General features: G+C 46.7%; 1 long non-coding RNA gene across 3 annotated transcripts in view; it reads left to right on the top strand.

The window, feature by feature from the left end:
* Window positions 1-540: 540 nt before the first annotated feature.
* The window catches only part of LOC142269289 (uncharacterized), a 67,176-nt gene continuing 41,655 nt past the window's right edge, over window positions 541-26,061 (top strand). Inside the window, exons 1-3 of one of the 3 annotated variants that reach the window (XR_012734805.1) lie at window positions 541-612; window positions 17,827-18,537; window positions 23,804-25,039. This is a non-coding gene — a long non-coding RNA (uncharacterized LOC142269289). Of the gene's footprint in view, window positions 613-17,826; window positions 18,538-23,790; window positions 25,040-26,061 lie in introns of those variants that run through there. The other 2 variants (XR_012734806.1, XR_012734804.1) reach the window with 2 other exon arrangements.

Below are 26,061 nucleotides of genomic sequence, written 5' to 3'. Positions count from 1 at the left end.
CCGTGGACGGAGGGTCTACTGAGGATGTGGAATTCAACCCGCAGCCATCCATGGACCAGAGGTCCCCGCTGGGGGAGGTGTTCTGGCCCTACCTGATGACCTTCATGGATGTCCCAGGATAGAAATTGCTAGCCACCTAGCTAGTCATCCACCTGTCCATCAGCCCCCATACCGTGTCTCCCTAGAGCAGACCTGGGCAAGGGGCGGCCCGCGGGCCACATCCGGCCCGCCTGCTCTCTGTGACCGGCCCGCCCGTCTTCAGCCGGTGCAGTGGAGCCGGGCTGCAGCATGCCGAGCACGGAGAGATCCTGTGCAGGTCCGCACAGTCAGTGCAGGCAGCGGAACACAGGAGTCTTTCCTCTGTTCCCTGCCGGCACTAATTGTCAGTGACACACACGCGCGCTCTGACGTTGTCAGTACTGCGCTGCGTGTGTCATTTCAAAAGTTCCCGCCGGGCAGGAGAAGAAGCAGCACAGCAGACGGAATAATTCATCCTGCATTGTAGGACCTGCGATGATGTCACGCCCATGTGACTGTGTGGGAGGAGACACAGGAGGCCGGGCAGAAAGCAAGATACTGAATCCTGAAGGAGATATGGACACATGATGACTGGTAATAAGAAAAGAGGGGCCATGAGGGGGAGGGGGGCTGCAGGGTGAGTGCATATGAGGGAACATGGAGCTGCAGGGTGAGTGCATATGTGGGAAGATGGAGCTGCAGGGTGAGTGCATATGTGGGAACATGGAGCTGCAGGGTGAGTGGCATATGTGGGAACATGGAGCTGCAGGGTGAGTGGCATATGTGGGAACATGGAGCTGCAGGGTGAGTGGCATATGTGGGAAGATGGAGCTGCAGGGTGAGTGCATATGAGGGAAGATGGAGCTGCAGGGTGAGTGCATATGTGGGAAGATGGAGCTGCAGGGTGAGTGGCATATGTGGGAAGATGGAGTTGCAGGGTGAGTGCATATGTGGGAAGATGGAGCTGCAGGGTGAGTGCATATGTGGGAACATGGAGCTGCAGGGTGAGTGCATATGTGGGAACATGGAGCTGCAGGGTGAGTGCATATGTGGGAAGATGGAGTTGCAGGGTGAGTGCATATGTGGGAAGATGGAGCTGCAGGGTGAGTGCATATGTGGGAAGATGGAGTTGCAGGGTGAGTGCATATGTGGGAAGATGGAGCTGCAGGGTGAGTGCATATGTGGGAAGATGGAGCTGCAGGGTGAGTGCATATGTGGGAAGATGGAGTTGCAGGGTGAGTGGCATATGTGGGAAGATGGAGTTGCAGGGTGAGTGCATATGTGGGAACATGGAGCTGCAGGGTGAGTGCATATGTGGGAAGATGGAGCTGCAGGGTGAGTGAATATGTGGGAAGATGGAGCTGCAGGGTGAGTGCATATGTGGGAAGATGGAGCTGCAGGGTGAGTGAATATGTGGGAAGATGGAGCTGCAGGGTGAGTGGCATATGTGGGAAGATGGAGCTGCAGGGTGAGTGCATATGTGGGAAGATGGAGCTGCAGGGTGAGTGCATATGTGGGAAGATGGAGCTGCAGGGTGAGTGGCATATGTGGGAAGATGGAGTTGCAGGGTGAGTGCATATGAGGGAAGATGGAGCTGCAGGGTGAGTGGCATATGAGGGAACATGGAGCTGCAGGGTGAGTGCATATGAGGGAAGATGGAGTTGCAGGGTGAGTGCATATGTGGGAAGATGGAGTTGCAGGGTGAGTGCATATGTGGGAAGATGGAGTTGCAGGGTGAGTGGCATATGTGGGAAGATGGAGTTGCAGGGTGAGTGCATATGAGGGAAGATGGAGCTGCAGGGTGAGTGGCATATGAGGGAACATGGAGCTGCAGGGTGAGTGCATATGAGGGAAGATGGAGTTGCAGGGTGAGTGCATATGTGGGAAGATGGAGTTGCAGGGTGAGTGCATATGTGGGAAGATGGAGTTGCAGGGTGAGTGCATATGAGGGAACATGGAGCTGCAGGGTGAGTGGCATATGTGGGAACATGGAGCTGCAGGGTGAGTGCATATGTGGGAACATGGAGCTGCAGGGTGAGTGGCATATGTGGGAAGATGGAGTTGCAGGGTGAGTGCATATGAGGGAAGATGGAGCTGCAGGGTGAGTGCATATGTGGGAACATGGAGCTGCAGGGTGAGTGCATATGTGGGAAGATGGAGTTGCAGGGTGAGTGGCATATGTGGGAAGATGGAGTTGCAGGGTGAGTGCATATGTGGGAACATGGAGCTGCAGGGTGAGTGGCATATGTGGGAAGATGGAGCTGCAGGGTGAGTGAATATGTGGGAAGATGGAGCTGCAGGGTGAGTGCATATGTGGGAAGATGGAGCTGCAGGGTGAGTGAATATGTGGGAAGATGGAGCTGCAGGGTGAGTGGCATATGTGGGAAGATGGAGCTGCAGGGTGAGTGCATATGTGGGAAGATGGAGCTGCAGGGTGAGTGCATATGTGGGAAGATGGAGCTGCAGGGTGAGTGGCATATGTGGGAAGATGGAGTTGCAGGGTGAGTGCATATGTGGGAAGATGGAGCTGCAGGGTGAGTGCATATGTGGGAAGATGGAGTTGCAGGGTGAGTGGCATATGTGGGAAGATGGAGTTGCAGGGTGAGTGCATATGAGGGAAGATGGAGCTGCAGGGTGAGTGGCATATGAGGGAACATGGAGCTGCAGGGTGAGTGCATATGAGGGAAGATGGAGTTGCAGGGTGAGTGCATATGTGGGAAGATGGAGTTGCAGGGTGAGTGCATATGTGGGAAGATGGAGTTGCAGGGTGAGTGCATATGAGGGAACATGGAGCTGCAGGGTGAGTGGCATATGTGGGAACATGGAGCTGCAGGGTGAGTGCATATGTGGGAAGATGGAGCTGCAGGGTGAGTGCATATGTGGGAACATGGAGCTGCAGGGTGAGTGCATATGTGGGAAGATGGAGCTGCAGGGTGAGTGCATATGTGGGAAGATGGAGCTGCAGGGTGAGTGGCATATGAGGGAAGATGGAGTTGCAGGGTGAGTGGCATATGAGGGAAGATGGAGTTGCAGGGTGAGTGCATATGAGGGAAGATGGAGTTGCAGGGTGAGTGGCATATGTGGGAAGATGGAGTTGCAGGGTGAGTGCATATGTGGGAAGATGGAGCTGCAGGGTGAGTGCATATGTGGGAAGATGGAGTTGCAGGGTGAGTGGCATATGTGGGAAGATGGAGTTGCAGGGTGAGTGCATATGTGGGAAGATGGAGTTGCAGGGTGAGTGCATATGTGGGAAGATGGAGTTGCAGGGTGAGTGCACATGTGGGAATATGGAGTTGCAGGGTGAGTGCATATGTGGGAAGATGGAGTTGCAGGGTGAGTGGCATATGAGGGAAGATGGAGTTGCAGGGTGAGTGGCATATGTGGGAAGATGGAGTTGCAGGGTGAGTGCATATGTGGGAACATGGAGTTGCAGGGTGAGTGCATATGTGGGAAGATGGAGCTGCAGGGTGAGTGCATATGTGGGAAGATGGAGTTGCAGGGTGAGTGGCATATGTGGGAAGATGGAGTTGCAGGGTGAGTGGCATATGTGGGAAGATGGAGTTGCAGGGTGAGTGCATATGTGGGAAGATGGAGTTGCAGGGTGAGTGCATATGTGGGAAGATGGAGTTGCAGGGTGAGTGGCATATGTGGGAAGATGGAGCTGCAGGGTGAGTGCATATGTGGGAACATGGAGTTGCAGGGTGAGTGCATATGTGGGAAGATGGAGCTGCAGGGTGAGTGCATATGTGGGAACATGGAGTTGCAGGGTGAGTGCATATGTGGGAACATGGAGCTGCAGGGTGAGTGCATATGTGGGAACATGGAGCTGCAGGGTGAGTGACATGTGGGAACATGGAGCTGCAGGGTGAGTGCATATGTGGGAAGATGGAGTTGCAGGGTGAGTGGCATATGAGGGAACATGGAGCTGCAGGGTGAGTGCATATGTGGGAAGATGGAGTTGCAGGGTGAGTGCATATGAGGGAACATGGAGCTGCAGGGTGAGTGGCATATGTGGGAACATGGAGCTGCAGGGTGAGTGCATATGTGGGAAGATGGAGCTGCAGGGTGAGTGCATATGTGGGAAGATGGAGTTGCAGGGTGAGTGCATATGTGGGAAGATGGAGCTGCAGGGTGAGTGGCATATGAGGGAAGATGGAGTTGCAGGGTGAGTGGCATATGTGGGAACATGGAGTTGCAGGGTGAGTGCATATGTGGGAAGATGGAGCTGCAGGGTGAGTGCATATGTGGGAAGATGGAGTTGCAGGGTGAGTGCATATGTGGGAAGATGGAGTTGCAGGGTGAGTGCACATGTGGGAAGATGGAGTTGCAGGGTGAGTGCACATGTGGGAATATGGAGTTGCAGGGTGAGTGCATATGTGGGAAGATGGAGTTGCAGGGTGAGTGGCATATGAGGGAAGATGGAGTTGCAGGGTGAGTGGCATATGTGGGAAGATGGAGTTGCAGGGTGAGTGCATATGTGGGAACATGGAGTTGCAGGGTGAGTGCATATGTGGGAAGATGGAGCTGCAGGGTGAGTGCATATGTGGGAAGATGGAGTTGCAGGGTGAGTGGCATATGTGGGAAGATGGAGTTGCAGGGTGAGTGCATATGTGGGAAGATGGAGTTGCAGGGTGAGTGCATATGTGGGAAGATGGAGTTGCAGGGTGAGTGGCATATGTGGGAAGATGGAGCTGCAGGGTGAGTGCATATGTGGGAACATGGAGTTGCAGGGTGAGTGCATATGTGGGAAGATGGAGCTGCAGGGTGAGTGCATATGTGGGAACATGGAGTTGCAGGGTGAGTGCATATGTGGGAACATGGAGCTGCAGGGTGAGTGCATATGTGGGAAGATGGAGTTGCAGGGTGAGTGGCATATGTGGGAAGATGGAGCTGCAGGGTGAGTGCATATGTGGGAACATGGAGTTGCAGGGTGAGTGCATATGTGGGAAGATGGAGCTGCAGGGTGAGTGCATATGTGGGAACATGGAGTTGCAGGGTGAGTGCATATGTGGGAAGATGGAGTTGCAGGGTGAGTGCATATGTGGGAACATGGAGTTGCAGGGTGAGTGCATATGTGGGAAGATGGAGTTGCAGGGTGAGTGCATATGTGGGAACATGGAGTTGCAGGGTGAGTGCATATGTGGGAAGATGGAGTTGCAGGGTGAGTGGCATATGTGGGAAGATGGAGCTGCAGGGTGAGTGCATATGTGGGAACATGGAGTTGCAGGGTGAGTGCATATGTGGGAACATGGAGCTGCAGGGTGAGTGCATATGTGGGAAGATGGAGCTGCAGGGTGAGTGCATATGTGGGAACATGGAGCTGCAGGGTGAGTGCACATGTGGGAAGATGGAGCTGCAGGGTGAGTGCATATGTGGGAACATGGAGCTGCAGGGTGAGTGCATATGTGGGAACATGGAGCTGCAGGGTGAGTGGCATATGTGGGAACATGGAGCTGCAGGGTGAGTGGCATATGTGGGAACATGGAGCTGCAGGGTGAGTGCATATGTGGGAACATGGAGCTGCAGGGTGAGTGCATATGTGGGAACATGGAGCTGCAAGGTGAGTGCATATGTGGGAACATGGAGCTGCAGGGTGAGTGCATATGTGGGAACATGGAGCTGCAGGGTGAGTGGCATATGTGGGAACATGGAGCTGCAGGGTGAGTGCATATGTGGGAACATGGAGCTGCAGGGTGAGTGGCATATGTGGGAAGATGGAGCTGCAGGGTGAGTGCATATGTGGGAACATGGAGCTGCAGGGTGAGTGGCATATGTGGGAACATGGAGCTGCAGGGTGAGTGGCATATGTGGGAACATGGAGCTGCAGGGTGAGTGGCATATGTGGGAACATGGAGTTGCAGGGTGAGTGCATATGTGGGAACATGGAGCTGCAGGGTGAGTGCATATGTGGGAAGATGGAGCTGCAGGGTGAGTGCATATGTGGGAAGATGGAGCTGCAGGGTGAGTGCATATGTGGGAAGATGGAGCTGCAGGGTGAGTGCATATGTGGGAAGATGGAGCTGCAGGGTGAGTGGCATATGTGGGAACATGGAGCTGCAGGGTGAGTGGCATATGTGGGAACATGGAGCTGCAGGGTGAGTGGCATATGTGGGAAGATGGAGCTGCAGGGTGAGTGCATATGTGGGAACATGGAGCTGCAGGGTGAGTGCATATGTGGGAAGATGGAGCTGCAGGGTGAGTGCATATGTGGGAAGATGGAGCTGCAGGGTGAGTGGCATATGTGGGAACATGGAGCTGCAGGGTGAGTGCATATGTGGGAACATGGAGCTGCAGGGTGAGTGGCATATGTGGGAAGATGGAGCTGCAGGGTGAGTGCATATGTGGGAAGATGGAGCTGCAGGGTGAGTGAATATGTGGGAAGATGGAGCTGCAGGGTGAGTGCATATGTGGGAACATGGAGCTGCAGAGTGAGTGGCATATGTGGGAACATGGAGTTGCAGGGTGAGTGCATATGTGGGAAGATGGAGCTGCAGGGTGAGTGCATATGTGGGAACATGGAGCTGCAGGGTGAGTGCATATGTGGGAAGATGGAGCTGCAGGGTGAGTGAATATGTGGGAAGATGGAGCTGCAGGGTGAGTGCATATGTGGGAACATGGAGCTGCAGGGTGAGTGCATATGTGGGAAGATGGAGCTGCAGGGTGAGTGCATATGTGGGAACATGGAGTTGCAGGGTGAGTGCATATGTGGGAAGATGGAGCTGCAGGGTGAGTGGCATATGTGGGAACATGGAGCTGCAGGGTGAGTGCATATGTGGGAAGATGGAGCTGCAGGGTGAGTGAATATGTGGGAAGATGGAGCTGCAGGGTGAGTGAATATGTGGGAAGATGGAGCTGCAGGGTGAGTGCATATGAGGGAAGATGGAGCTGCAGGGTGAGTGCATATGTGGGAAGATGGAGCTGCAGGGTGAGTGCATATGTGGGAAGATGGAGTTGCAGGGTGAGTGGCATATGAGGGCTGCAGACTGACAGAAGGATGTGAAGGGGTGCAGAATGTTTGAGAGGGGTAAGTTGGGGTACAGGCAGGGTGAAATATGTGGGCAGGGTGTGTGACATATGGGGGTGTAGTGTGTGTGATATGGGGGTGCAGGCTGTATGGGGAGCAGGGTGTGTGACATATGGGGGTGTAGTATAATACAGGTGTGCTATATAGGGGGTGTAGTGATGTAGTATATTACAGGTGTACTATATGGAGGTGTAGTATATTACAGGTGTGCTATCTGGAGGTGTAGTATATTACAGGTGTACTATATGGAGGTGTAGTATGTTACAGGTGTGCTATATGGAGGTGTATATTACAGGTGTATATAGGGGTGTAGTGATGTAGTATATTACAGGTGTATATAGGGGTGTAGTGATGTAGTATATTACAGGTGTGCTATATGGAGGTGTAGTATATTACAGGTGTGCTATATGGAGGTGTAGTATATTACAAGTGTAGTATATGGGGTGTAGTGATGTAGTATATTACAGGTGTATATAGGGGTGTAGTGATGTAGTATATTACAGGTGTGCTATATGGAGGTGTACTATATTACAGGTGTATATAGGGTGTAATGATGTAGTATATTACAGGTGTGCTATATGGAGGTGTAGTATATTACAGGTGTACTATATGGGGGTGTACTATATTACAGGTGTAGTATATGGGGTGTAGTGATGTAGTATATTACAGGTGTAGTATATAGGGGTGTAATGATGTAGTATATCGGAGGTGTATTATGTAGTGGTGTAGTATAATACAGGTGTATATGGGGGTGTAGTGTATTACAGGTATATGGAGGGAGTGTAGTATAATACAGGTGTATATGGGGGGTGTAGTATAATACAGGTGTAGTATATAGGGGTGTAGTGGTGTAGTTTATTACAGGTGTAGTATATGGAGGGGGTGTAGTGATGTAGTATATTGGGTAGAACTGAGGTAATTATATTAGTCCGGCCCTCTAAACCAATCCCAATTTCTCATGCGGCCCCATGGGAAAATTAATTGCCCACCCCTGCCCTAGAGGTATAAAAGGACATAAAAAGGGAGATATCCTGCTTCTCCCAGTCCGTCCTGTGCAAACTCAGTGCAGTATCATGGCCCCTGTTCCTGGGACTAATTCTACCAGTCTCCCGACCAGTCTGTTAAACGCTGTTCTCCTAAGGCTCTCTGCTCTCTTCTGGTGCCAAAACCGCTCTGACGTAAAACCCTTCTAAGGCCCTGTGCGCACTTACCGGATTTTGCCGCGGATTTTCTGCGGATTTGCTGCATATTTCGCTGCAGAAAATGTTCATAACATCTCTGCAGTGAATCACCAGCAAAACCTATGGGAAAAAAAAATCCTGTGCGCACTAGGCGGATTTTAACAGCTGCATGTTTTGCTGTGGGATTCCCGCAGCAAAAACAATTGCATGTCAATTCATTTCCGCACGTCGCTGCGGGTTTTCACTCCATTGACTCCAATGTAATCGTGAAATCCTGCAGGGAATACGCAGGCAGCAAATTCTGTGCGGTTCACTGCGTTTTCCTGCGTTATTCCCTGCGGTATTTCGCGGTTTACCTCCGGTAATGTGCATCACTTGTCTGCGGTTTTGCAGGGAAGTGATGTCATTACAGGAAGAGGAAACCGTGCAGAGAGTAAACACACACATCACAGACACAGATAGACATCACAGACACAGACACATAGAACACAGACACAGACATATAGAACACACATAGAAAGCAAACGGAAATATAGAAAACAAAGAACGTGGGCTCCGCTGCATATTTACCTTCCAGCCGAGGTAAGCACACAGCGGCGGCCCGGTATTCTCAGGCTGGGGAGAGAGAGGGTTAATGTCCCCTGCCTCCCTCCCACCTCCCGCAGCCGAGAATATCAGCCGCAGCTGCCCCGGGACTGTCGCATCCATTATGTGGCAGCACCGGCGTGTCCCCGGCTCTTCTTGTTGCCGTGATGCAGTGGCAATCAAGGTAATGTAAGGAGTTAATGGCGGCGGATCACCGCCATTAACTCCAGGCTTGATCATGGCAGCGTCTATGTGACAGCTGACATGATCAACCCGTAAGTAAAGTGAAAAACACACACACCGAAAAATCCTTTATTTTAAATAAAACACAAATAAGCCTCGTTCACCCTTTTATTAACCCCTCCCGAAACAAAGCTCCGACGTAATCCACAGCTCCGGCGTCCTGCGATGCTTGCATCCAGCCGCGACTGACACAGACACTGCTGAATGCAGCCTCGCAGCGAGACAGCAAAGGTAACCATAGTTCATTTCCCACGGCCGGTAATGTGAACTCACTGCCGACCGTGAGAAATGCAGAGTGTGCTCACAGGGACTCTATCTATCCCTCTATCTATCCCTCTATCCATCTATCTAGCCATCTATCTATCTATCCCTCTATCTATCTATCTATCTATCTATCCCTCTATCCATCTATCTAGCCATCTATCTATCTATCCCTCTATCTATCTATCCCTCTATCTATCTATCTATCTATCCCTCTATCTAGCTATCCCTCTGTCTGTCTATCTATCTATTCTTCTATCTATTCTTCTGTCTATTTCTCTATCTCAGAATGAAATGACTTTTTTTTTTTTCTTCAATGTGCTTTATTGCATTGAATGCAATAAAGCACATACCAACCCGTACGCGGCAAAACCGCGGCAATACCGCGAACAATACCGCGGTAAAACTGCAGCAAACCGCATGCGGTTTTCGGGTGCGGTTTGCCGCGGTTTTTTACCGCGGGTGCGGTAATCTTTGAATACCTGTGGAATTTTCTTGAGAAAATTCCATTTTCCAGTGCGCATAGGGCCTAAAGTGAAATTAAGGGTGTTCGCTCATTTCCCAGGCAGCCCCCACCCTTGGGATGACTCATCCTGCTCGGGAATTCTCCAGCCTGGCTTCCTGAGTAATGTAAGTGCTGGCTGGCTAACTAGGTGTTTATGTAAGTGTATTGTGTAAGTGAAAACCAGAGGTTAACCTCCTTCTTCCCGGGATCAGCATTACATCTTAAGACAAATGCAATATTCTGTGGCGACTGAAGCCTCAGGGGCGCCACATACAAACATACATGCAGACGTTGAGCACATACATACAGACATATATGTTGACACAGAGCACATTGTAACAAAGGTTTGCAGAACTTTGCCAACTGTCAAGGCTATGTCAGACTCCATTCACATTGCAGATTCTGATACTCCAATACTCTGTCCGATGGTTTCTCTGGTGTGTGGGATGAACACAGGCAGACGGAGGTGTCGACCTGCTGTGTACTGATTCATAAGCTTGGATAGCAAGAGTTAATCTCTGCTAGTCTGCTTGCTCCTTTGATCACATGTTGTGGGAAGGCCCATCACATCTGCTTCCCTCCGATTGATGCTGGTTGAATCCTTCCACCCATGTCAACTATTGTTTGTTCTATGTTGGTCTGCAAGGTCTGGTGTCCCAAACTGGTGAAAATTGTGCTTATTTGCTTGGTGCGGTTGTGGAGGTTACCCCTGTTGTTAGTTCCTTCCTGCTGTTTCATTCCTCCTACATATCTAACTGTCTTATCCTGTGTGTGCTGTGTGACGAAGTTTTGCTTTTTCCTTGTTTGTCTTTATCTGTGATTTTCATCACACTCATGTCCCGTCCCTCCCTGGGGGGAAAGAGAGGGGGAATCAGATTAGTAGTGGTCAGGAGTAGAGTTGAGCGCGGTTCGCGGTTCGAGGTTCTCCAGTTCTAGGCTCGAGTGATTTTGGGGGTTGTTCTAGATCGAACTAGAACTCGAGCTTTTTGCTAAAGCTTGATAGTTCTAGATACGTTCGAGAACGGTTCTAGCAGCAAAAAACCCAGCTAATTCCTAGCTGGCTTTCCGCTGTAATAGTGTAAGTCACTCTGTGACTCACACTATTATGAAATTTCAGTGTATAGTGTGCGGGAACAGCGCCTTCAGATCACTGCTGTTTGGATAATGGCGATCGCCATTTTTTTTTTTTCCCTTGTCTTCCTTCCCTAAGCGCGCGCGTCTAGTGGGGCGGGCCAGCATGTCAGCCAATCCCAGACACACACACAGCTAAGTGGACTTTTAGCCAGAGAAGCAACGGCATGTGTGATAGGATGTCCATGTCACATGTCCCTGCATTATAAAACCGGACATTTTCCTCCAGGACGCCATTATCTGCCTTCTGCGTCCTTGGTGTCAGACATCACTGGCACAGTTCCTATCTCCGATACTGCTGTGTACGCTCCATACACAGCGCTGGACAGCTTAGGGATAGCACTTTCTATCAGTCCTTTTAAGGGCTCGTACCGGCAGGGTCAGAGAGCCATAGGTGACAGGTCCTGAAAACAGAGTTTAACAGCTACACAAGATGACAGCGTCTGTGTAGCTAAGGTCAGGGATTTCCTCGCTGCATTTCCCTATTAGGAGTGAATAGAAAGCGAGGCTTCCTTTCCTCTACCCAGACCCACAACCCTGCCACTGTACCCTCCTGCCCTTTGCACGCTCAAACTCATTGTTACTAAGCCATTATACTAGCAAACACTGAGTGAACTTAGTGGCATCCTAAACGTGGCTGTTGGACTTCTGTATCGTCCCACAAGTGCAAAGATATTTGCAGCACGTCTGCCTGCATTGCACACTCCAACTCATTATAACTAAGCCATTATACTAGCAAACACTGAGTGTACCTAGTGTCATCCTAAACGTGGCTGTTGGACTTCTGTATAGTCCCACTAGTGCACAGACATTTGCAGCACCTCTGCCTGCATTGCACACTCAAACTCATTGTTACTAAGCCATTATACTAGCAAACTGTGCTGCCAGTTTAAGGGCCGTAGTTGCATTGTCAGGGATAGTTATTGTTGTTTATTCTGCTGTTAATCAAGCTAGACCACCGCTGCAATCTACACCACCTCTCAATTTTTACTACCACATTTTCAGTGCACAATCTTGTCGCAGTCAAAATGAGTGGCAAAATGACAGATGCTAGTGGAAAGGGGAAGAGGCGTGTTGGAAAAGGAAAAAAAAGGGTTTGTCCGTGGGGAAGGTGGCAAAGCTCCATTATCATCTGCTGAAGATAGACCATCTACCAGCAAAAGTAAGATGTCTACTACTTACCGTGGACAATCCGATGTGCTCCCTTTTTTACGGACACGGACAACTGGAACAAAGGTAGATGATGGCCAAAAAAGGAAAATGCTTGAATGGATCTCAAGTGGTCCAACAAGTGCCCTCTCCGCCACCTCAACTACCGCATCCAAAAAACACCAGTCCTCTGAGTTGTCATCCCAATCAAACTTGCTTTCTCCCAGCTCTGAAGTCTCCATCCGCCCTGCACAGTATGGTGGAACTCAGATGGCTGAGTCTGCAGAGCTGCTCAGTCACACTATAGCCTGGGAATCAGAGGTCTGCTCCCAAGCTACAGTGAGTACAGACCAGGAAATGGTCTGCAGTGATGCCCAGAACCTTTGTGACTCTGATTCAGGCCGTGAGGACCAAGTTTCTGAGCATAATGTTGACCCTTTTTTCACCAACTGTAACACCTGTTGTTATAGACAATGAGGAACATACTGATGATGATGAGACGCAGATACCAGATTGGGATGACAACTTAAATATTCGGTCAGGGCAAGAAGAGGCTCGGTCTGAGGGTGAGGGGAGTGCAAACACAACAATTGATGAGGAAGTTCTAGATCCCACCTACTGTCAACCCACAGTCAGGCACTCGAGGAGGTCAACAGAGGCGGTGGAGGAGGATGCAACTGATGACGAAGTTACCTTGCGCCTTCATGGACAGAGTCGGAGTACTGGTAGCACGTCTACAACTGCATCCTCAGCCACCACTCTGCCTCTGAGCACTAGTCGGGGTGGATCAACAGGTCGCATGCCCTCTAAGCCTTGCCTAGCCTGGTCCTTTTTTGACATAGCAAAAGATCGCCCAAATTATGTTATCTGTAAAATTTGTCATGATTCTGTTAGTAGAGGGCAAAACCTCAGCAGTTTGACAACTTCTTCCATGAATCGTCACATGAATAAATATCATATGTCCCGGTGGGAAGCTCACCGTGCTGCAATGCGGCCTAGCGGAGCGGACCATCCACCGCCTGCCCCTTCCAGTGCATCCGTGCGCTCTTTATCTTCTAGGACTGTGGGGTCAGCTGTCACACCTGGTTTTCCACGCACAACTTCCACCACTGTAACCGCAACAGGCAGTTTGCTTGGTAGGTCTTCAGTTGGTTTGGAAGGGGAAACAAGTGAGTGTGTACAGCTCTCTCAGACATCGATAGCACCAACGTTGGATGAAGGCAACATCATGTCTATGCCAGCACTTTCCTCACAAAGCTGCATTTTTCCAGGGACACCCTACTCACCACCGTCTACACACAGCAGCCAGATCTCTGTCCCTCAGATGTGGACAAATAAAAGGCCATTTCCTGCGACCCATGACAAAGCTAAGAGCTTGACTTTATCCCTCTGTAAGCTCTTGGCTACCGAAATGCTGCCTTTCCGCCTGGTGGACACACAGGATTTTAGAGACCTTATGTCTGTCGCTGTGCCCCAGTACCAGATGCCCAGTCGCCACTACTTCTCTAAGAAAGGTGTGCCCGCGCTACACCAGCATGTCGCACACAACATCACCGCTTCCTTGAGAAACTCTGTGTGTCAACAGGTGCATTTCACCACCGATACTTGGACCAGTAAGCATGGACAGGGACGTTACATGTCGCTGACTGGACACTAGGTAACTATGGTGATAGATGGTGAAGGGTCTGCTGCACAAGTCTTGCCGTCCCCACGACTTGTGTGTCAATCCTCTGTCTGTCCAAGTTCCGCCACTGCTTCTGCCTCCTCCACCTCATCTGGGTCCTCCACCTCCGCCCCAAGCCTGCCTGGTCAGGCCACCAGCGTTCTCACTGCGCAGAAGGAATCACGCACCCCTCATTACTATGCTGGCAGCAGAGCGCAACGGCATCAGGCGGTCTTTAGCTTGACATGTCTTGGGAATAAGAGTCACACAGCGGCTGAGTTGTGGGCAGCTCTGGAGACTGAGTTTGGTAAATGGTTGTCTCCACTCAACCTGCAGCCTGGTAAGGCCGTGTGCGACAATGCTGCAAACCTGGGTGCGGCCCTTCACCTGGGCAAGGTGACACACGTGCCTTGTATGGCTCACGTGTTGAACCTTGTTGTCCAGCAATTTTTAACACACTATCCCGTCCTAGATGGCCTTCTGACCAGGGCACGAAAACTGTCTGCTCACTTCCGCCGTTCAACCGCCGCAGCTGACCGACTTGCATCACTCCAGAAGTCTTTCGGCCTGCCGGTTCATCGCCTGAAATGCGATGTGGCGACACGCTGGAATTCGACTCTCCACATGTTACAGCGACTGTGGCAGCACCGCCGAGCCCTGTTGCAATACGTCATGACGTATAGCCTGGGCCAACGAGATGCAGAGGTGGTCTCAGATCAAGAACCTATGCACCCTTCTGCACAGTTTCGACATGGCGACGAATATGTTTAGCGCTGACAATGCCATTATCAGCATGACAATTCCAGTCATTTACATGCTGGAGCACACGCTCAACACTATTCGGAGTCAGGGGGTGGGACAACAGGAAGGGGAGGAACTACAGGAGGATTCATATGCGCAAGACACAACAACATCACCAAGGTCCAGACGTTCATCATCACCAACGCGGCAGTCATGGGACCATGGGGGACAGGGATCAACAAGGGCGCATGGTAGCAGGCGAAATGTTGAGGAAGGTGCAGGAGAACATGAAGAAATGGAGGACGAACTGTCTATGGACATGGAAGACTCAGCGGATGAGGGAGACCTTGGTCAAATTTCAGTTGAAAGAGGTTGGGGGGAGATGTCAGAGGAAGAAGGAACAGTTAGCACCTCTATGCCACAAACACAGCGTGGACTTGGTCCGCATGGCTGCGCAAGACACATGAGTGCCTTCTTGCTGCACTACCTCCAACATGACCCTCGTATTGTCAAAATTAGAAGTGATGATGACTACTGGATTGCCACACTATTACATCCCCGGTACAAGTCCAAATTTTGTGACATAATTCCAGCCATAGAAAGGGACGCACGTATGCAGGAGTATCAGCAGAAGCTGTTACTCGATCTTAGCTCGGCTTTTCCACCAAACAACCGTGCAGGTGCAGGGAGTGAATCTCCCAGTTGTAACTTGACAAACATGGGACGGTCTCATCATCTTCAACAGTCTACCCGTACCAGTAGCACCGTATCTGGTGCTGGTAACACCAATTTTATGGAATCTTTCATAATTTTTTTAGACCATCCTTTGCAAGGCCACCAGAGACAACAAGTCTGACACATAGTCAACGGCTGGAGAGGATGATACAGGAGTATCTCCAAATGAACATCGATGCCATGACTTTGCAAATGGAGCCTTGCTCATGTTGGGCTTCAAATCTTGAAAAATGGCCAGAGCTCTCCACTTACGCCTTGGAGATCTTGTCGTGTCCAGCTGCCAGCGTTGTCTCTGAACGTGTCTTCAGTGCTGCTGGGTGTGTGCTGACAGATAAGCGCACGCGTCTGTCCAGTGACAAGTCATGGATCCAGAAGGAATTTACTACCCCTGTGTCATCCTGGGGAGAGTAAATGCTTGTAGATTTGGAATGTGCTTGATGCAAATCAAAACATCCTGTTTGCAACTAGGGCACAAGTGCTGCCACTGATGGGGTAGGTGTCTGTATGGCCCAATTTTTTTAAAAAAAGGGAGAGTCCGCTTGGAGTAACCCTTGCTTGCTGTGTTTTTTAAAAGGAGCCAAGATGAACAAGTCATGGTTCAGCAAAGACTTTATCTACCTACCCCGGTGTCATCCTGGGGACGGTTAAGAATGGCGTATTTTTGAATGTGCTTGATGCAAATCTAGCTGTGAAGTGTACAACTGGGGCACAACTGTTGCCACTGAAGGGGTGGGTGTGTGTGGGGCCCAATTTTTGGAAAAAAGGGAGACTCCGCTTGGAGTAACCCTTGCTTACAGTGTTTTTTAAAAGGAGCCAAGATGAACAAGTCATGGTTCAGCAAAGACTTTGCTACCTACCCCGGTGTCATCCTGGGGATGGTTAAGTATGGCGTATTTTTGAATGTGCTTGATGCAAATCTAGCTGTGAAGTGTACAACTGGGGCACAACTGCTGCCACTGAAGGGGTGGGTGTGTGTGGGGCCCAAGTTTTGGAAAAAAGGGAGACTCCGCTTGGAGTAACCCTTGCTTGCTGTGTTTTTAAAAGTAGCCAAGATGAACAGAGCTGGGATCAGGAAAGACTTTGCTACCTACCCCGGTGTCATCCTGGGGACGGTTAAGGATGGGGTATTTTTGAATGTGCTTGATGCAAAATCTAGCTGTGAAGTGTACAACTGGGGCACAAGTGCTGCCACTGAAGGGGTGGGTGTGTGTGGGCCCCAATTTTTGGAAAAAAGGGAGACTCCGCTTGGAGTCATCTTGCGGTGTTTTACATGATTTTAGAAGGGCGTGCCATGCCTATATCTGTGTCTCCTCCTCTTTTTCCTTGTCCAGCTCTTTTGTTTTCGCATGAGTATATGTCCTTGTCACTTTCCCATGTGTTTGTGTTGTGTTGTGAGTTGTTTGTCACCTTTTGGACACCTTCGAGGGTGTTTTCTAGGTGTTTTTATGTGTTTGTGAATGCCTGCCATTGTTTCCTATGCGGTTCGAGTTCGGTTCGTCGAACTCGAACTCGAACGGGACCTCCGTTCGACGCACCGAACTCGAGCCGAACCACGACCGGTTCGCTCATCTCTAGTCAGGAGCAGGGCCAGGAAGGAGACTCAGGCCTCTCTACCATTAGGAACATCCCTAAGATTAGAGATAGCATAGGACTCCCCTGGCTACAGGGACGGATTAGAAGCCATGGTTCCCCGCAATCCCATAGTGATTGTTACATTATAGCTGGCCATAGTTTATATTCCAGCATGGACCCGGTTGCTGTGTTATTGAGGAAATTGCATACATTGTCTCTCTAGGTGGCGTATTTAAAGGGGGTGGTACAAAAAATAAGCTCACTCCACCACACCAGCTTCTGGTTGCTGGAGCATCGGAACCCAAACTGCCCCTCCTGGAGAGATTTTCAGGGGAGATCAGCCAGCTTTTATCCTTAGAGAAGTATGTACTTTATGCTTTCGTTTACATCCCCCCCTCCTCTGGTAGTAAGGCCCAGCGGGTGGGTATTGTGGTCTCGCTCTCGAGCGGAGGCCCACAAGCATTGGCTTATTCTTAGCCTCGAGTCACTTTGTTTTGTTGGTGGACGGGTTTTTCTCAGCACTCAATCTCATCTATGATGATCCAGACAAAGTATCTTTAGCCGAGTCTAAAATCCATTCCATGCACAAGGGGAACCGGCCAGCAGAGGATTATTGGGCTGAATACATCACCTCCCGAGGCCACACCTGAGCCCATGCAGCTTTGAGGGATGTCCCATGTGAGGAGGTTACTGTACTGACATTACCTCCGGAGGCCTCACCCGAGCCCATGCAGCTTGGAGGGACGTCCCATGTGAGGAGGTTACTGTACTGACATTACCTCCGGAGGCCTCACCCGAGCCCATGCAGCTTGGAGGGTGTAAAAACATTAAAATTAATACATCTAGTTATCAAACATTTTATAATAGGACATATTATAATGTTCACAATTCTGTCTATATTGGAGGGCATAGCTTATTGATAACAGTTCTTATAAGGAATAAATATTAAGATATCTGTATTGAACATAAATAAATGCTGACATAGTATGGTATACATATTCTATTTGGATTTTTCCAGATAGAGGATTACATCATGTGTAACTGTGCTCAACAGAATAACCCTATATGGGTTTGGACAGTTGTATAAATATGACACGGAGGGAGTGGCGCTGGCACACACAAGCACATGTCAGGCTACTGAAAGCCTGTTCAATGGATCCAGCCCTCCACGAAGCAAGACATGCCTGTCAGGCCTACAGCATATCATCCTTGCGTCTATTCAGGAACCAAGGAAAGATGGATGAATATTTCTATTGATTAGTATGGACTAATTGAACGTACTCTTTTACGTAAGCTAACGAAGAATATTATTTTTTGAACTGCAACTTTATAATTTGGCAACCATTTTTTCAGACATAAAATACATTTATTTTTACATTTTTTGAAGTTCTTTCTTTCATGCACTTATCAGGTATTTGAAGAAAAATATATTTAAGAGTATATTTTTAAGATTTGGTGAGCCAGCTATGTGTTTTATTTACTTATTCCTTCACTTTGCACAACGGGGGACAGAAGTAATGAACACCTCTTGCAAAGTGTCAGGAATCGACAATTTATAAAAATCACGCGGGACCTAGGAAATACAGATAAGTCAAGTCGCATGAATCTTTTTTTAAATGAACTTTAAAGAGTTTACAAAGCCACAGATGATAATCCTTTGACGTGTCTTGGGAGGAAAAAGAATAAGTCAGTCCATAAGAAGGTCTACAAGTGCTGATTATAATTCCAGGTAAGAAAATGGATTTTATCTCTTCTTATTCTAAACAAAGTAAATACAGTTCACATATTCAGATATTTCTAATGTAGAGACGCTCTGGGTAAGCCTTTATGGGGAATGTGAACTTGAGAATTCACGTGTAGAATGTGCAATGTCTTTTAATAGAGAGAAACAGAAAATCAAGAAAGTCTGTCATTTAGTCTATGAATTTCACAAGTTAGTGTTAGAAAAATGTAAAAATGGTGGAAATGGACAACCTGAAATGTCAGTAAGTGATATTGTGAATTCTGACTGTAATGTTGCTAATGAAGATGGCCACAGACATGTGCTGTCTATTGAAGGTGACCTTCAGGACACCAGAAAAGAAGCAGGAAATGGCATAGAGAAGCCAGAAGGGGGAGGAGCCAGAGTAGGAGACGTGCAAAAAGTTGTTAGTGAAGGACATGTGCAGAGAGGTGGAAATGGCGGAGATCAGTTTCTAAAAATAGAACAGGCTAAATTAGGAATTAAACTTCGGAAAAATCTTTTGGATTTATGCAAATTAATTGCTGTGTATAATCCCAAAATACATGTATGTAAAAATTCAGAAATATTTGAAAGCTTTGTTGAAAAATTAAATTTAACCGATGGTGAGAAGACTCAGGTATTCCAAATGTGGATACCCCAACATTTTTCAGACAGCTCGCATTAAAAAAGTCTTCTGACAATGAGACATTTGATTGTTCAAATGATGACGAAATCACAAGGCTGAGAAATCTCATCTTCTGTGAAAGGAATTAATCTAATCCAAATTATGAGATGTTGAAGGAATTACAAATTGAACAGAATGAAAGTACGTTCTCATTTATGTCAGTTTTTGAACGTTTATATAGGACGGTCATTCCAAATGTCAGACCGAATGAAATGGTACATTTGTTTGTCAAGAAATGTAATAAAATTTTTGATACTAAAACCCGTGCTATCGCTTTAAAGAAACGGAATCTATTCGAAAGTACCCAATATATTGATTTTGTTAGAAATCATCAAACTCAATTAAAACAGAAATTAATTCTATGAAACTAAAAAAGGAAAAATTCTGTGAAAAACCAACAGTGTCTCCCAGATCCAAATATTCCTGTGACAAAATGTATGAAATTCGTAGGAAATTGCATGTAAATTAGAAATCATACAATCGATCTGATACTGATGATCTTAGACAAGTTATTTTTAAAATCCCTGACAGACAGAAACAGGTGATGAACTCTCCTGAAAAAGATATTTCGTCTCATGAATTAGCGGAGTTGCAAAATAATTTCAGAGATTCAAATGGTTGGAAAATGACTATAATAGATCGGATCCTGGAAGAAAAACTTAGGTTGGTCTTCAGTTTGGGTAGAAGGGGATTTCTGAATTAATAAAATATGGTGATTCGTATTTGATATTCATAATTATTTATATACAGTGAATCTATGCATTACGTATATATATATATATATATATATATATATATATATATATATATATATATATATATATATATATATATATATAATGTTCATTTAGCATAATATATATTTAAAAGTAGTGATAGTAAATCAAAGTTCATAGTATCATAGTATCATAGTATCATAGTATCATAGTTTTTAAGGTTGAAGGGAGACTCTAAGGCGGGCTTTGCACACTACGACATCGCAGGCCGATGCTGCGATGCCGAGTGCGATAGTGCCCGCCCCCGTCGCAGCAGCGATATGTGGTGATAGCTGGCGTAGCGAAAGTTATCGCTACGCCAGCTTCACACACACACTCACCTGCCGTGCGACGTCCCTGTGGCCGGCGACCCGCCTCCTTGTTAAGGGGGCGGGTCGTGCGGCGTCACTGCAACGTCACACGGCAGGCGGCCAATCAGAGCGGAGGGGCGGAGATGAGCAGGATGTAAACATCCTGCCCACCTCCTTCCTTCCGCATATCCTACGGAAGCCGCAGTGAGGCCGGTAGGAGACGTTCCTCGCTCCTGCGACTTCACACACAGCGATGTGTGCTGCCGCAGGAGCGAGGAACAACATCGGACCGTCGCGTCAGCGTAATCATGGATTACGCCGACGCTGCACCGATGATACGATTACGACGCTTTTGCGCTCGTTAATCGTATCATCCAGCCTTTACACACTGCGATGTCGCATGCGATGCCGGAAGTGCGTCATTTTCAATTTGACCCCACCGACATCGCACCTGTGATGTCGCAGTGTGCAAAGTGCCCCTAAGTCCATCTAGTTCAACCCGTAGCCTAACATGTTGATCCAGAGGGAGGCAAAAAAAACCCAATGTGGCAAACAAGTTCCAATGGGGAAAAAATGTCCTTCCTTCGTCCACATCCGGCAATCAGACTAGTTCCCTGGATCAATACCCTGTCATAAAATCTAATATACATAACTGGTAATATTACATTTTTCAGGAAAGGCATCCAGGCTCTGCTTAAATGTTAGTAGTGAATCACTCATTACAACATCATGCGGCAGAGAGTTCCATAGTCTCACTGCTCGTACAGTAAAGAATCCTCGTCTGTGATTATGATTAAACCTTCTTTCCTCAAGACGTAGCTGATGCCCCCGTGTTCCAGTCGCAGGCCTAGGTGTAAAAAGATCTTTGGAAAGGTCTCTGTACTGTCCCCTCATATATTTATACATTGTGATTAGATCCCCCCTAAGCCTTCGTTTTTCCTGTCTTGGTATTGCAGCCCCCCCATTCCTCTAATAATCTTGGTGGTCTTCTCTGCACCCTCCAGTTCAGCTATGTCCTTCTTATATATCGGTGACCAGAATTGTACACAGTATATAAGTGCGGTCGCACTAGTGACTTGTACAGAGGTAGAACTATATTTTTTTCATGAACACTTCTACCTCTTTTAATACATCCCATTATTTTATTAGCCCTGGCAGCAGCTGCCTGACACTGGCCACTAAAGTGAAGTTTACCATCCCCCCATACACCCAAGTCTTTTTCTGTGTCTGTTTTACCCAGTGTTCTACAATTAAGTACATAATCATAAATGTTATTTCCTCTACCCAAGTGCATGACCTTACATTTATCTACATTAAACTTCAATTGCCACTTCTCAGCCCAATCCTCCAATTTACATAAATCTCCCTGTAATATAAAATTATCCTCCTCTGTATTGATTACCCTGCAGAGTTTAGTATCATCTGCAAATATTGAAATTCTACTCCGCATGCCCCCAACAAGGTCATTTATAAATATGTTGAATAGAAGCGGGCCCAATACTGACCCCTGTGGTACCCCACTATGAACTGAGACCCAGTCCGAGTACGTACCATTAATAACCACCCTTTGTTTCCTATCACTGAGCCAGTTTTTAACCCAGTTACACATATTTTCCCCTATCCCCATTATTCTCATTTTATGTACCAACCTTTTGTGTGGCACCGTATCAAAAGCTTTTGAAAAGTCCATATACACAACATCCACTGCATTTCCCTGGTCCAGGCTTGAACTTACCTCTTCATAGAAGCTGATCAGTTTGACAGGATCGATCCCTCATAAACCCATGTTGATCTCTGTCATAAGGTTATTTTTCTTGAGATACTCCAGTATAGCATCTCTCAAGAAACCCTCAAGGATTTTACCAACCGTAGAGGTTAAACTTACCGGCCTATAATTTCCCGGCTCAGTTTTTGTCCCCTTTTTGAATATTGGCACCACATTTGCTATGCGCCAGTCCTGCGGTACCGACCCTGTTATTAAGGAATCTGTGAAGATTAAAAATAATGGTCTATCTATCACAGAACTCAATTCCTGTAGTACTCTGGGGTGTAGCCATCCGGGCCCGGAGATTTGTCACCCTTAGTGATTTCGTGGCGGCGGCGTACTTCCTGCTGGGTTAAGCAGGTAATATTCAAGGGTGAATTTATGGTATCACTGGTCATGTCATCTGCCATGGCATTTTCTTGTATAAAAACCGTAGAAAAAAAGTCATTCAGCAGGTTGGCTTTACCCTCATCCCCTTCCACCATTTCACCAAGACTATTTTTAAGGGGGCCAACACTATCGCTTTTCAGTTTTTACTGTTTAAAGAATATTTTAGGATTATTTTTACTTTCTCTCGCAATGAGTCTCTCTGTCTCAAACTTAGCCAACTTAATTTGCTTTTTACATATTTTATTTAATTTTCTATAATTATATAATGCCTCATCACTACCTACCCTGTTTAACTCTTTTAAGGCTTTCTGTTTTTCTTTTATTGCTTCCCTTACAGCTCTATTTAGCCATAGGGGTTTCCTCCTATTTCTAGCATGTTTGTTCCCATAGGGTATATTTTCTGCACAAGCCCTATTCAGGATACTCATAAAAGTCTCCCATTTGCTTTGTGTACTTTTATTACTTAGTACATCATCCCAGTTTGTTGCACTAAGATCATCTCTCAACCGTTTAAAATTTGCTTTCCTGAAGTTTAGTGTCCTTGTAGCCCCTCTACTATACATCTTACTAAAGAATACATGAAAACTTATTATTTTGTGATCACTATTCCCCAAGTAACCCCCAACTTGTATATTTGATATGCGGTCTGGCCTATTATTATAAAGTTATATTTTTATTTAGTTAAATGATAGTTAGATTTTATAAATTAATAATTTGATCTCTGTATACGAATAATATTTAAAAAGGAAAGTTCCAATTTTTGGAAGAAAAGAACACTTCATTCATCAATATATTTAATTATTTACTTCCTAGTTACACATTTACTTATATAGTAGGTTATTTAATAAATAATAGAAAAATCAAATAAATTAGAGTAATAAAGATGGAAGATCGAGGTACATCTAGGTTTACCTTCATATATAATATATTATATTTTTAATCAATAATAATCATTTATAATGAGTAATATTGTGTTTTGATGGAATCATCCAGTCTTTTCTAAAAGGTTATTTGCTTTGGTTTAGCATTTTACAAATGATCTAACTAAATAAGCCACATTGTTGCCTTTCATATTTATAATATGGTACATGTTATAGGTACACATTATATTATTTTATATTACATTTTGGTTACATTCAAACACATTGCCACCTATGGGTTGGAAAGGTAATTACACCAATGACAAAAAAGGTTATTACATGAAATACTATCGTCTATACCATTATGCAATATTATTTTATCATTCTAAGTATCAATTATATTAATACTTCTACGATAATAATAATGACATGGTATTATAGTATTAGAGTTATGATACGCTGTGACATTTATTAGTGGTAGTATTATTACCAGATTTGGTGTCTAGATTAGGGAATGAAGTCTTCAATCAAGATTACAGAAAGATAAAAGACTTTTATTAATTCTTCTAAAGTAAAAAGGAATTCCACAAAAAAGTTGTAAAAGCTGATACTCAAAGGTCCAAAAGGTAACGTCTCAAATAAGACTGTTAAATACAAAACACTTACCACTTCTGGACCTCAGCAAAGACGGTGATCTTATGGTGCCAGGATGGACAATGTTACAACACATGTTCTGTGCATTAAGACCTCACCACAGTTACCAAGGAGAGCAATAAAGTGTTAAAGTTAACCCCTGTCGTGCTGACCAAGAACGTCTCAACACCTGTTCCAAGAATGACATCAGGCAGCATGGAGGATAAAGGTGACTAATGTAAATTACACTGCACAGATATCAGAGGCCTATGCTATTTTTCTACACATATGAACTGTGGGTTATCAACATTGAGTATGGACTTTGATTAAATATATGGACTTTGCAAAAAGAATAAAGTTTATGGATCTAACAATGATAAATGCAATATGGGACTTTATCAAATCGATAACCATTCATCTTTTAAGAAATGATCTATTTCAAAAGACTGTGTTTATGCCAGATTACATCGGAGATAAGAAGATATCATCCCAGAGGACATCAGATGGTGACCGGATCTGTTTTGCATTTTTTTAGGTTTAGGAAAGTATAATTATGTATTATATATGATTGACAGTCACGGACTACCATAACATGAATCCACATTATTATATTGTTGAACATAAAACATGAATAATGCAAATTGATTATTATTATTATTATTATTCATTATTATTGACATAAATCCACCATCGCCAAAAAAGGAAAGAAGATCTGTTATTTTAATGATGTATTAATTTAGTTTGGGGAGGATTATATTATGTGTAACTGTGCTCAACAGAATAACCCTATATGGGTTTGGACAGTTGTATAAATATGACACGGAGGGAGGGGCGCTGGCACACACAAGCACATGTCAGGCTACTGAGAGCCTGTTCAACGGATCCATCCCTCTATGAAGCAAGACATGCCTGTCAGGCCTACAGCATATCATCCTTGCGTCTATTCAGGAACCAAGGAAAGATGGATGAATATTTCTATTGATTAGTATGGACTAATTGAACTTTTTTACGTAAGCTAACGAAGAATATTATTTTTCCTTTCTGTAACTGAACTGCAACTTTATAATTTGGCAACCAATTTTATCAGATATAAAATACATTTATTTTTACATTTTTTTTAAGTTCTTTCTTTCATGCGCTCATCACGTATTTGAAGAAAAATATATTTAAGAGTATATTTTTAACAGAGGGACGTCCCATGTGAGGGGGTTACTGTACAGACATTACCTCCAGAGACCTCACCTGAGCCCATGCAGCTTGGAGGGACGTCCCATGTGAGAAGGTTACTGTACAGACATTACCACCAGAGGCCTCACCCGAGCCCATGCAGCTTGGAGGGACGTCCCATGTGAGGAGGTCACTGTACAGACATTACCTCCGGAGGCCTCACCCGAGCCCATGCAGCTTGGAGGGACGTCCCATGTGAGGAGGTCACTGTACAGACATTACCTCCGGAGGCCTCACCCGAGCCCATGCAGCTTGGAGGGACGTCCCATGTGAGGAGGTTACTGTACTGACATTACCTCCGGAGACCTCACCTGAGCCCATGCAGCTTGGAGGGACGTCCCATGTGAGGAGGTTACTGTACAGACATTACCTCCGGAGACCTCACCCGAGCCCATGCAGCTTGGAGGGACGTCCCATGTGAGGAGGTCACTGTACAGACATTATCTCCAGAGACCTCACCTGAGCCCATGCAGCTTGGAGGGACATCCCATGTGAGGAGGTTACTGTACAGACATTACCTCTGGAGGCCTCACCTGAGCCCATGCAGCTTGGAGGGACGTCCCATGTGAGGAGGTTACTGTACCGACATTACCTCCGGAGGTCTCACCTCAGCCCATGCAGCTTGGAGGAACGTCCCATGTGAGGAGGTTACTGTACTGACATTACTTCCGGAGGCCTCACCCGAGCCCATGCAGCTAGGAGGGATGTCCCATGTGAGGAGGTTACTGTACAGACATTACCTCCGGAGGCCTCACCCGAGCCCATGCAGCTTGGAGGGACGTCCCATGTGAGGAGGTTACTGTACTGACATTACCTCCGGAGGCCTCACCCGAGCCCATGCAGCTTGGAGGGACGTCCCATGTGAGGAGGTTACTGTACAGACATTACCTCCGGAGACCTCACC

Source organism: Anomaloglossus baeobatrachus, unplaced genomic scaffold (genome assembly GCF_048569485.1).
Source record: "Anomaloglossus baeobatrachus isolate aAnoBae1 unplaced genomic scaffold, aAnoBae1.hap1 Scaffold_317, whole genome shotgun sequence".
Classification (NCBI taxonomy): domain Eukaryota; kingdom Metazoa; phylum Chordata; class Amphibia; order Anura; family Aromobatidae; genus Anomaloglossus; species Anomaloglossus baeobatrachus.
Note: the sequence above shows the minus strand (reverse complement) of the source record. Positions and strands in the feature narration are given on the sequence as shown.